The sequence below is a fragment of the Bos indicus genome, chromosome 27 (assembly GCF_029378745.1).
Source record: "Bos indicus isolate NIAB-ARS_2022 breed Sahiwal x Tharparkar chromosome 27, NIAB-ARS_B.indTharparkar_mat_pri_1.0, whole genome shotgun sequence".
NCBI lineage: Eukaryota > Metazoa > Chordata > Mammalia > Artiodactyla > Bovidae > Bos > Bos indicus.
The window spans coordinates 16,910,003-16,922,620 of NC_091786.1; the positions used below are offsets into that span (position 1 = coordinate 16,910,003).

General features: G+C 39.0%; 1 long non-coding RNA gene across 3 annotated transcripts in view; it reads left to right on the forward strand.

The window, feature by feature from the left end:
- Positions 1–12,618, forward strand: part of LOC139180226 (uncharacterized) — a 271,671-nt gene that overhangs the window by 214,434 nt on the left and 44,619 nt on the right. For 2 of the 3 annotated variants that reach the window (XR_011564551.1, XR_011564552.1), the window contains exon 3: positions 1–12,618. This exon is cut by the window's right edge. This is a non-coding gene — a long non-coding RNA (uncharacterized lncRNA). The other variant, XR_011564553.1, reaches the window with a different exon arrangement.

Below are 12,618 nucleotides of genomic sequence, written 5' to 3' on the forward strand. Positions count from 1 at the left end.
TCTGCCATGTGAGCTGACCTGTGATCAAGGCACTTCAGCAAGGAACTGAGTGAGTCCTCTGACCAACGATGAGAAACTAAGGACTTCAGTCCAACATCCTGTGAAAAGTCACATCCTATCAGCAACCAGGTAAGTGATTCCAAGAAAGCAGATGCTCCTTTCCTTAAGCCCTTAGTCAAGAAGACAGCCCTGGCCAAAATTTGATCACAGACATGTATGAGACCTTGGAACCGAGACACTCAGCTAAGCTGCACCCACAGAAACTATCAGGTAATACATGTTTATTGCTTTCTAAGCCCTAATGTTTTAGATAATTTATTATGCAGCAATAAGAAACTAATACATTTAGGAATAAAATTAACACATCAGTACATATATTGTATTGTGTAAGTTGATGGAGAGCCAAAGCAGAGAGGGACACCACTATTTACAAGAAATAATATCCAGATAATAAATATGACTCAATTGTTTATAAGAATCATTGCTTTCCTACATGTTGCAGTCAGAAGAAATATTTCCCATTAGTCCTTTTTAGGTGATCCCTGGTGATATCTTTAATATGATCACTACAATGAATAAATAGTGATCCATAGGTTTACTCTCAGTAGATAACATCTCTAAGTGTATGTCAATGGCAGAGTGCTGAAGCTTTGTTTGTGAGTATTTTTCTAAGAGGCAACAAAAATAGTGTAAAATACATATTATTTTGATGGTCAGGGTTGATCTTAGAAAACTTAGAATATGCAGATATATGTATGAATTCTAGCTCTTTCCTTAGTAAGAATTGGAGAGTGTAAGCTTTAAGGTTGTAATCAAAGCAAGAACCAAAAGTAAAGATATTTTGTCTTGCAATTTTAATGGTTTTTTAAAATTTTATTTTATTGAAGTATAGTTGATTGACAGTGTTGTGTTAGTTTCTGGTGTACGGCAAAGTGATTCAGCTTCATGTATATATTTTTTTTCTTTTTTTTCATTATGGTTTATTACAGGATATTGAGTATAGTTCCCTGTGCTAAACAGTAGGACCTTGTTGTTTATCTGTCTGATGTATAATAATTTGTATCTGCTAACTCCAAACTCCCAATCCCTCCCGCCCTCACCTGCCTGCCACCAGCCACCACAAGTCTCTATGCCTGTGATTCTGTTACTGTTTCATAGATAAGTTCTTTTGTGTCATATTTCAGCGACATCACATGGTATTTATCTTTCTCTTTCTGACTTACTTCGCTTAGTGTGATCATCACTAGATCCATCCATGTTGTGTTGCAATTTTAAAAGATCCAAAACATTTTTAAAAATCAATAGGGTAGAGGGTAGAATCAAGGTCCTTTTAATAAAATGAAGTACAATGGTTAAAACTTTTGTAGTAAAATGTAGTCAAGCTACATTAGAAAAAAGTTGTTGAAAGTGAGGGTAAGACAAGTTGTCTCCTCCTCCAGCAGCTGTTCAGGCCAAAGTCAACGACCAGTTACAAGGCATAAGCTTGTCTGTGAAACAGCCCATGATGGTGACCAGAGCCTTCTGGTCCTCAGAGTCTCAGTGTACGAAGTTCCTCTCTGTGCACCTGCTCACTTTATCCTGAGCTAGGATATAACTCTACAAGGTGTCCAGAAATGAAGAGCATCTGTTTTCCTTTGCTCACTGGTAGCATGTATTCTCTCAGAAGGACAATCTATGCCGTTTCAAACAAACAGGATCCTGTATTCCACGTGTTATTAATGACTAGGTCATAATTTTTTTGATTAAGAAGTTTTATTGACTTGATTCTTTTTCCTTTTAATCCCCTTTAATTTTCTACAAATATTATTTCTGTCATATTTATATCCTTGATATAATTGTTCTCCTGCAGACCTTTAAAAACACACTTTCCACTTATGCAGCCTTCTAACCAAGCAAAAATCTCATTTTCTGCTCTGTCTTTCCCCGAATTTGATCAAAAGGAACATGAAATTGTGGGGATGTATGCAGGAAGATTTGTCAGTCTTTTATTATTTACTTCAACTGTGAGGTATAAATTGAATTTGGGGCCCTCTCTTCAAGAATACACTATTTACTATCAAATAAGTTGATGTTAGTGGATCAGATATGGGTAAGGTTTTCAGTGATAACCTTGTAAGGTGGGTTAGAGTGCTTCGGGGTTCTGGAATAATGGCTTGCTTTCTTTCATGTGTAAACTTGGCTTTTGTTTCTATCTCCTTTGAACACCCTTGGTCTGCTGGAGAGACAGTATACTTTTTATGTAAAACTGAATGATCTGAGGACAGCTGAATCACTTATTACTGCCATTTTAACAGACACAGCAGATGATCACATATTGGCTCAGTGATTGTGATCATTATTGATTGTGAAGATAGACTACAAGAAGCAGTTAATCCTGTTATGCCTGCTTCTTGGTTGAACTCACATGACTTTACTCATTGGTAATTGTGGCTTGCCCAAGTTTGAGGCGTGATTAAAACTTGGAAACTGAGATGATAATGAAAACCATTTTAAAATAGGAATGTGGCATATGTTAATGTAAATCAGCCATCCAAATTTCTTAATGAACTCATTCAGTACTTAGATAATTATTCAGATATGGAAATGGTGGAGCCATCCGATAATACCTCAAATGCATTAGAGCATCCATATATGTGGAATAGATTATTATCCAAAATAATTAAAATTCAGCTGCAATTATAGAATGAACATATTACCTCCTATATCTCAGCACTGTTACATTTCTTTTTTAAAGTGGGACTTATTTATTTAGTGATTACTCTGTGATATTCAATTATTTGCTGTGGGGCTCCTCATCATTGCTATGAGTTAACGAAACGGCTCTGTTGTCCTTAGTAATCAGCTGAGTAGGAAGTGAGGAAAAGACAACGCATTCTGAGGGCTGTTCAGCACTACCTTTATCTGTCTTTAGTATTTGTTAGCTAAATATGGAATTTTAATTCCCTCCCTAATTATCAAGGACTCTTTTGCTTGATGGGCATGCCCCTCAGGCACCTTTGTTACTTGCACTCTATCTTTTCACCTTACTCTTTTGAGATGTGTTATTTATAAACTGGCACAATAGTCTGCAAGCATTTCTGTGGAAAAACAGAAAAAAAAAAAAGCTTCACCAATATTAAATAGCATCTGAGAGTTTTGAGCCTTCTCCTGGGCATCTTCTGGGCTTCCCTGATTGCTCAGAGGGTAAAGAGTCTGTCTGCAATGCGGGAGACTTGGGTTCGATCCCTGGGTCAGGCAGATGCCCTGGAGAAGGAAATGGGCATCTTCAATGATATTGTCTCATTTGATCCTCCGGGAAGCACTTCAGAAATAGCTAGAAGGGAGTGTGCTTTTTAAGGAGGAAATAGACTCAGTGGAGCATCCTATGTGGAGGTGGGTAAACTGAGATCAAACTTAGGTCTGGTTGTAAAGCCCACAGTTGTGACAAAGCAGCACGTTCTTTCATTTATCCTGCATTGGCTTAGATTTGGACATCTCATCAGCATTTCTCTTCCGTTTTACTACTTGGTAAGTGACACTTAGAATTTTTCCGACCTTTACCTTGTCATGGAAGATCAGAGAAGTTCAAGTGTATGTGCCTCTATTTTCCCTAGACTTTGTGAATATTATGTAAGCTAATTCTGTGGTAAACAAAATTCTTATGTTAATATCAATGGGCATTTTCAACCCAAGTACAAACATTGGAAATTTGAGCTACAATTAACCCTGCTGTGCTTCCCTGGTGGCTTGGATGGTAAAAATATGCCTGCAGTGTGGGAAACCTGGATTCAGTCCCTGAGTTGGGAAGATCCCCTGGAAGAGGGAATGGCAACCCACTCCAGTATTCTTGCCTGGAGAATCCCATGGATAGAGGAGCCTGGCAGGCTATAATCCATGGGGTTGCAAAGAGTCAGACACTATTGAATGACTAAGCACAGCATGTGTCTACAATCCAAAATATACTACCAAGCTAGATAAAGACTTGTCATTTTGGTCAATTTCTCCATTGCCAATGTAATATTAATAATACCAACAGTGACTGCAATAATGCTTTACTGATTGTGAAATATAGTCTAGGCTTTCATCTACACAGAAACATTGCTAAGTAGGTTATGATTATCCAAGTTTTTCAAATGAGAGGCAATATACTATGTCATGGTTAAGAGATTCACCCAAAGTCTTACAGCTAGTAAGCGGCTGTGTTAAACTAATATTTTAAAACTTGCCCACCCCCGGTTAACATTATATATTTCCCTATTAGTTTTCTTCTAAAAACCTGCCCTTGGTATTACGTTTATTGCATTTGAGTTTTGTTTTACCAAGAGTTATCATGGTGACTCTTGAAATGATTTTGAAATCAGTAGTAATTACTTATACAAAGAGGATTTTGAAAATACACAATTCTTCACCAAACATCTCATTGAGAAATTAAAGATCTCACTCCTGCTTTTCACATGAGGTGAGAACAGAGCCTTATGCATTATAATCTGCCTTTCCCTGTAGGTTCCCAACTGTGTACCTTGAGAGAGTTACCTGTGGATGCCAAGACAAGTATTGTTCAGAAAATGCTTTACAGGTAGGGCTGTGTCTTCCACAAATCCCACTGATTAGCAGATTGTGGTGCTACACACATGGATAAGTGAGAATGATGAATTCAGATTAAAACAAATGAAAATGCCATCTGCTGCGTGGTTAACATTATTAACCTCACTATGATCAATAATCAGATATGGGGATCTATCTATAGCTTTCAAAAAAGACCTTGGTTAAGCCCATGTATTAATTATGACAAGTCTGTAAATAGCCAAAACTTAAGCCAAACTGAAAATTACCATTCAAAAATCTTGAAAAGAGAACATTATAAGAGGTCTTATTTGACATGGGTAAAAATGGGAAAGATTGAAGGTGGGAGGAGAAGGGGACGACAGAGGATGAGATGGTTGGAAGGTATCACTAACTCAGTGGAGATGAGTTTGGGTAAACTCTGGGAGTTGGTGATGGACAGGGAGGCCTGGTGTGCTGCAGTCCATGGGGTCACAAAGAGTCAGACATGACTGACCAACTGAACTGAACTGAAAAAAATAGTATTTTAGGTACAGAAGATACTGTTATCTAGAGGTCTTCTAAAACTTCAATTGCCTAATGCCTATATATATATATATTTACACATTACACATTTACATAATACATATTCGTTTCCCTGGTGGTTCAGACAGTAAAGCATCTGCCTGCAATACAGAAGACTTGGGTCTGATCCCCGGGTTGGGAAGATCCCCTGGAGAAGAGAATGACAACGTACTCCAGGATTCTTGCTGGAGAATTCCATGGACAGAAGAACCTGGTGGGCTCCAGTCCATGGAATCACAAAGAGTTGGACATGACTGAGCAACGAACACTTTCACTTTTCATGATGCATGCGCAAAAGTAGAAAGTACAAGTTATAAGATAAAATATATTCCTTCTGCCCTTGTAATGGGTTGTAAAAACTATAAAACTCCTGGAATTCTACATTGCATCATGGAGCCTAATCCAAACTTTCATCCCCATAAATCAGTTCATATAAAGTTAGTCAGCTATAATTTGGCCTACTCTTACCCTGTTAGGTAACCCACATGTTTTTCTAGCAAAGTTACAAACAGTAGATAAGTCTCTCATTTTATACATTCTCTAAACCATGATGTAAACGTTATTGGAGAATAACATTCCTATTAATACCCTGTTTCACCCATACAACCCCTGTTGGCTGTGTATTTTGCCCTTCACAAAGAGATGATACAGTCACAAACTGGAAGAAAGAAAGGCATTTGAATAGTATTTCTTTGTCAATTCATATTCACCACTTCTAAATCACATCCTCTTATTTTTTGCTACGAGGATACAGACAGAGAGATACATGTAGGAAACAAGGAAACTCAAAAATGGAAAGGAAAGGGACAGAAGAGAGTGGGATGAAAACAGATCAGGCCATTTGTGAGGATGTTATCTACTCGGGTGGGGCAGCTGCTGCTGCTGCTGCTAAGTCGCTTCAGTCGTGTCCGACTCTGTGCGACTCCATAGACGGCAGCCCACCAGGCTCCCCCGTCCCTGGGATTCTCCAGGCAAGAACACTGGAGTGGGTTGCCATTTCCTTCTCCAATGCATGAAAGAGAAAAGTGAAATTGAAGTCGCTCTCATGTCCGACTCTTTGCAACCCCATGGACTGCAGCCTACCAGACTCCTCCACCCATGGGATTTTCCAGGCAAGAGGACTGGAGTGGGGTGCCAATGCCTTCTCCGAGTGAAGCTACTTTTTGTCGCTATTCTGTCTCTTAATCGTGTCCAACTCTATGCAACCTCATGGACTGCAGCATGCCAGGCTTCACTGTCCTTCACCATCTCCCAGAGTTTGCTCAAACTCATGTCCATTGAGTCGGTGCTGCCATCCAACCATCACATCCTCTGCCATCCCCTTCTCTTTTTACCTTCAATTTTTCCCAGCATCAGAGTCTTTTCTGATGAGTCAGCTCTTCTCATCAGGTGGCCCAAGTATTGGAGCTTCAGCATCAGTCCTTCCAATGAATATTCAGGATTGATTTCCTTTAGGATGGACTGGTTTGATCTCCTTGCAGTCCAAGGACTCTGGAGTCTTCTCCAGCACCACAATTCAAAAGCATGGATTCTTTGGTTCTCAGCCTTCTTTATAATGAGCTCTTATGTCTGTACATGACTACTGGAAAAACCATAGCTTTGACTATACGGACCTTTGTCAGCAAAGCAGATGCCTCTGCTTTTTAATATGCTGTCTCAGTTTGTCATAGCTTTCCTTCCAATGAGCTAATGTCTTTTAACTTCATGACTGCAGTCACCATCCTCAGTGATTTTGGAGCCCAAGAAAATAAAGTCTGTCACTGTTTCCACCTTCTCGCCTTCTATTTGCCATGAAGTGATGGGACCAGATGCCAGCCAATTAGGTTACCTAAAGATCCACCTTCCCTTTAGCAACCCTTAAAGAGATGATGGCTTTTTTCCAGCTGAGTGGGGAAGCTGGTTGTGTAAATTGCCCAAAGTGCTATTGAAATCCATCTCCTGGAGGATTCTGGAACATGTCTCTATTTGAAGAGTCTCATAATTGTGACAATGACAAGTATCACCTGCAGGACATTGAGTGATGATAGAAAACCTAAATTCAGGGTTTTGTGATTCACATACTGCAGAATACATGCCTCCTGGTTTTTCTTTCCTTCCAAGAGGCTGCAAAATTGGAAAGTGTGGCTTGTCTTGTTTTTGTTTTGATTTGGTTTCCCTAAAGAGAAATGATCCATAGATTCTTGTGGGGATAGAAAGTTGTCAGGCGAAGTGTGGATGTTCCTGTAAATCATCAGGCCCTTAATATTATTGGCATGTCTGACACTTCAGTGATATGTAGATTCCAAGGAGGGTTTACTGTTTTGTTTGCTCCAAGCTTCAGAAGGACAAAAATTACCAGGAAGTGGTGATAATAAACTTCACTCTCTTTTTAAGATTCTTATTTCTCTTAAAGACGAATAAAGCTCATGAAAATAATCCACATATTGATGTTCCTTACATCTTCATCATCTTCACTTAGCTATTTTGTGAGGCAGATTTATCTATGTATAATCATAGATCTATTTCTCTTTGTTATTCTTAGTCCTTTTGTGTTATGTAGGATGAGAAGGTTTTAAATTAAATTTTATTTGTTTATGTATTTATATCTGGCTGTGCTTGTCTTTGTGCTTTGCGTAGGCTTTCTCTAGTTGCGAGTGTGGGTTACTCCCTAGTTGTGGTACGTAGGCTGCTCATTACGGTCGCTTATCTTGGTGTGGAGCACAGGCTCTGGGGTGCGTGGGCTTCAGTAGTTGAGGCACATGGACTCAGCAGTTGCAGCTCCCAGGTTGTAGAGTACAAGCTCAGTTGTCATGGCACACGGGCTTAGTTGCCCCGTAGTATGGATCAGGGATTGAACCCGTCTCCTGCACTGGCAGGCAGGTTCTTCACCACTGAACCACCACAGGAACTCTGCTAATCCTTTTGTTAATGATTGGAAAAAGGTCAACAAATAGGATTTTTGTTTTGTTTACTTAAATGCAGTTTTTAATGCAGCATAAATATATTTGACAAATACTACATTCATGTACGTGATTTTTTGCATGAATATCATCTTTAATAGCTGTTTTTAAATGTCCGTTGTTTCAATGAGATCTAAATGAGAAAATAAACCCCCCAAAATTGAGAATAGCGATGTTAAGACAAGTATTTACAGCCACTGAAATCATTATCTATGTGAGGAATTGGACAGAAAGGAGCAGAAGCCACTGAATGTGAAATAAGAGGTTTCTGCAGTGGTTACATTTTATAATTTCCCTTTGACACCTGTCTAATTCCTAGAGCAAAGTAATTTTTGACTCATCACTGGCTAATTTGAATGTATTTTGTGGTCTACACGAAGTAAAGTCGCCCAGGAATTTATAATCCAGAAAGCATTCTTGGTACTTTGAAATCTCTTTGGAGTGATGTATGGTTATTTCATCCAAGATTACCCTCTTAACAGGAGAATGTTACCAAGTTAACTGTGCCAGAAAGAAAATGAGAGCTAATTCAGCCAAGTGATAAGAAACTTGGAATAAATAATTTTATTTTAATCTCAGGTCTTCTAAAATATTTTTAGAAAGACCTTGGAAAAAGTCATTTAGCATGCTTTCACCTACTCATGAAATAGACTGCAATCATGACTTCCCAGGTGGCACAGTGGTAAAAAGTCCTCCTGCTTATGCAGGAGATGCAAGAGACCTGGGTTTGATCCCTGGGTCTGGAAGATCCCCTGTAGGAGGAAATGGCAAACCACTCCAGTAATCTTGCCCAGAAAATCCCATGGGCGTCTCAAAAGAGTCGGACACTTCTGAGTGACTAAATAACAATAATGCTTTATTTACGGCATAGAATTTTGGGAGATCCAGAAATATTGTTCATAGAAATCAGGATGAAAATAAAAACTGGTGCATGTCTTATACCTTACAAAGTTAGACTTTGTTGAAAACTAAGTACGAAATTAATTTTAAGTTTCCCCCCTTTGTATTACATGTGGATTTGTGGTTATGAAACAGTCATAAACTTTTAGAGCTGGAAAGATCTTAGGAATAATCTGTTTTACACATGAGAGAATTAAGATCAAAACAAGTAAAATGGCACACCCAAATCCCCACATAGTTGAAATATACTCTAAGTAAGGTTGTTAACTTTCTGCTAATTCATTATTTTTCGCACTTAAATAAGACTGAAAATGATGATCACACACTATCATGTCTTCTCTGAACATTTTCCTCTCCAGCCTTATGGTCTGGAGTTTAATGTGGCAGAAGCTTTTGTGTTCTTACGTGACAATGCTTCCCTGATGGTAGTCAGTTGGTCTAGGGATGATGATGATGGTGATGCTAAAAATAGCCATCACTTGTTCATGGCTTGCCACAAGCCATACACTCTTTGAGGCCCTTAAAATGCATAATTTTTTTCAATCCCCATAACACTTTGGGATGGCTATCTTTTCCAGATTTTCTAAATAGAGAGACTGAAATAGAGGTTAAGTAGTTTATCAAAGATCACACATCTGGCAAGGGGCAGTGTGGTTCTGGAATCTGTGCACTAAATAGAAGGCGCTAAGGGTGGTCACCACAGGAGACTGCGTAGAGGGTGCACCTCAGAGCAGTATTGCAAAAATATGTCTTTTGCTTTCATTTATTTAACCAGTATTCACAACCACCTCCTCTGTGCCAGGCTCTAGACTCTTAGGCTTACAGTGAAGTGAAAGGTGCTCAGTCGTATCCGACTCTTTGCGACCCCATGGACTGTACAGTCCAAGGAATTCTCCAGGCCAGAATACTGGAGTGGGTAGCCGTTCCCTTCTCCGGGGATCTTCCCAACCCAGGGATTGAATGCAGGTCTCCTGCATTGCAGGCGGATTCTTTACCAGCTGAGCCACAAGGGAAGATGTACTGAGGATAACAAGTAGGGAACAAAAAATTAAATATAGGTCCCATCCCGAGAGGATGTACATTCTCGTGGAGAGAAGCAGAAAGTAGAAAAACAAATAAGTATGATAGTCCTAAGTGCTCTGTGTTGTGGTGTGCAGTGCCACAGAGCTGGTCTTTGGGAGAAGATGTGGAGATTGAAGCTTGGATGGTGAGACGAACCAGCCACTTGAAGATTTAGGGCAGAGTGTTCTTGGCCTGTGGCCAAGGCAGAGGGCAGAAAGGCACTTGTTGCATTGGAGGGACAGAAAGCAGACCCCAGTAGCTGTGAATAAAGTGGACCCCACTAGCTGGAAGGAGAGTTGGGGGCAGTGAGCGTGGAGAGGGTTGGCGGGGCTAACAGATTGGGACTGCACTCAGGTTCACGTGACCACCTGCTATTTGACATTGCCATCTCGATGTCTAAGAGCAAGCTCAAATCTAGCATGGGAAACAAACTGATTCTTTTATCCCCAAGTTTATTTCTTCTCCTATCTTTTCATCCACACAGTTGCTCAAGACCGAAGCCTATCAATTATTCTTGGTATTTCTTTTGCCCTCAGTTTCCACACTCAATCCAGCACAGAGTTTTGTAAATTTTATCTCCACAATTATCTGGTATTGATCCACTTTTCACCTTTACTGAGTGAGATCTTTGTGTTTCTCATCACCATCATTATAGTACGGAATGCAAAGACCTTCTAATTGGTGTTCTGGTTTCTAGTTTTGCCCCAATTAATAATTTTTAACAAGTAAGATGGCATGATTTTTCAGTAACCAGCAAATCACATTTTATTCCTGATCAAAAATCTTTCAGTGACTTCTATTACCAATAGGTTCAAATGAATCAAATTAAAATCCTTCACCATAACCTGCAAGGCACCTGTTTTCTCCCCATCTTCATCTCTGTTTTGCTCCTTCTCATTCACTGCATTCTAGCCAACAGGTACTGACTGTCTTATACCATTGTCTGATCACATTCTTGCCAAGGCCTCTTCATGACACCCAGTCTAAAGTAATTCATTCCTAGGCACTTTTTAAAGCATTATTACCTTGTCTTATTTTCCTAGAAATCTTTGATCATACTTGAAATTATTATTATTATTATTATTTTGTTCTATACATCAGTGTCTCTTTTGCTGTCTCTTATACAGGGTTATTGTTACCATCTTTCTAAATTCCAGAAATTATTTTGTTTACACAAGAGGGGGCACCTGTTTAGTTTCAGCACTGTATCCTAGCACCTAGAACTCTCAGCACAATGTAGAGACTCAGTAAATATTTGTTCAATATATGATCCCTTGCCTCTTCAATTCTTCAACCCTGTGTTTCTTATTATACTGTTAGCCTGAACAATTAAGTCCCAGAATTGGTCAGGCAAAGACTGGAATGTCCTCTAAGGCAGAAGATAAGAATAGCCTATGATTATATTAATACTGTATGCCAGTAATTAATAATAAACCCATTTTGAGTTTTCTGATGTGCTTTGGTGTATCATCCAATTTAACCTGCCAGCCACCTTGGAATGTGTATTATAATAATGTTTTTTATAATGTTGTTTGCCTGTCTGTCATCTCCTCCTTATGGGAGCAGCCTTTCCTTATTCTGCAGTTACTCCGCAGAAATCTTGTGATTGGGTGGAATTGATCTGCTCCCCAGGACCAAATGCTGGCTGAACCCATGGCCTGGATGATCATAATTACTTTTCTTCTGGAAACCACAATTGGTTCGGGGCTGGTCACATGGCCCAAGCATGACTAATTGCGCTGCTCTGGGAAAGTTGCTATTTTTTTGTTTCTCTGTCAGTTCCAGAATTACACAAGTCCTCTCAACTCATGGTACAAAAAAAAAAAGACAAAACAGAAAGAATGAGCCAGCAACTTTCCCACCACATATATAGGCAGTAGCTCCTGGCTGGGAATGAAGCCAACGTAAGAAAACAGTCACTAGCGATGGAGAGAGAGAGAAAGAACCATTATTTGAGCTAATGGACACCGCTCAAGTAAGTTAGCACTTAGCATCTTAACACTCTGGGTAACCTGCCATAATAAATTCCTTTCTGCACTGAAACTAACTTGAATTGCATTTCTAAAGCTTGCATCCTATGAAATCTTAACTAAGTCAATTATTTTTCTCATTTTACAATGTGATATAGCTCAGAGAGAAATGAAGAAATTTGCCAGAAAGAAAAACTTTGAGGAAGCCTCTCTCACTTCAGGTCCTGTGCTCTTACTTATCAGTAGATCAGCACCCTCAGGAAATCTTCATGGATTATTCCATGAAGTTTCATCTTCATGAAATACTCCTTTCAAAATTTTACTCTAATGGCAAATAGAATAGGTCTGATATGGACTAACATGACAATTGTTTTGATGATTTTTTTTTTCTCCTGTAAATAAAATATTTCGGCATTTTCTTTCTTTGGTGTATATCCAAGTTTCCACATAGGGAAAAAACACATTACATTAGCATAATGCTTTGAATTTTATTTTTGTTCTGGTTTTCTAAAAACTTATTTTTTACTAACTGGAATGAAGCTCAGCTAAGTGATGGAATTGAAAGCAATTGAAAATTATGTAGAATTATATAGATGTCAAGGGAAAGGTTCATAACACTCGGAAATTGATACAATTAAAGT